At 48.8% G+C, this 516-nt stretch overlaps 1 protein-coding gene across 1 annotated transcript in view; it reads left to right on the plus strand.

Annotated features, from left to right (window-relative positions):
- TAPBP (TAP binding protein) overlaps positions 1-516 on the plus strand; it is a 26,788-nt gene that overhangs the window by 24,885 nt on the left and 1,387 nt on the right. The window lies entirely within an intron of this gene.

Here is a 516-nt window from a genome sequence, read left to right on the forward strand (position 1 = left end):
ACACCTGTACCCCCCTCCCTTCCTCTTTCCACTCCTGAGTCCACCCCTTCTCAATGTCTTCCCACAGTGGCCTGCGTGTCCATTGACAAAGATTCAAAGGAGGAGGTAATGTCCACTTTCCCTAATCTTTTCTTCCCTTTCCCTAATAAATTAACCCCTCTCCCCAATTTATCACAGCTGGAGGAGGACTGTGGGTATGTTGGGCAAAAGCTCGATTTAGAATTCATGCAGACCTGGGTTAAATCCTGCTGCTATACTCTAACTACAGGACGACCCCTTGAATAAGCTACTTCGTCTACATCCTTGGATGTATGGGTTTTACAAAATTACTTAGGCAGGATTGTTCAACAGAATTGCCATCAAGGGACCAGCAGCTGGCGTAATGGCTATGTCGCTGGACTTCCATGTAGTCAACTGTGGTTCGAGTCCCGGATCTGGTGGCTTAAACTCACACCGGGCACATGTGCATGCGTGCCCAAGATCCTGAGAGGAGAAAGGAGAAGGGATTGCGGCGTG

The sequence above is a fragment of the Tupaia chinensis genome, unplaced genomic scaffold (genome assembly GCF_000334495.1).
Source record: "Tupaia chinensis unplaced genomic scaffold, TupChi_1.0 Scaffold000116_1, whole genome shotgun sequence".
Taxonomy (NCBI): domain Eukaryota; kingdom Metazoa; phylum Chordata; class Mammalia; order Scandentia; family Tupaiidae; genus Tupaia; species Tupaia belangeri.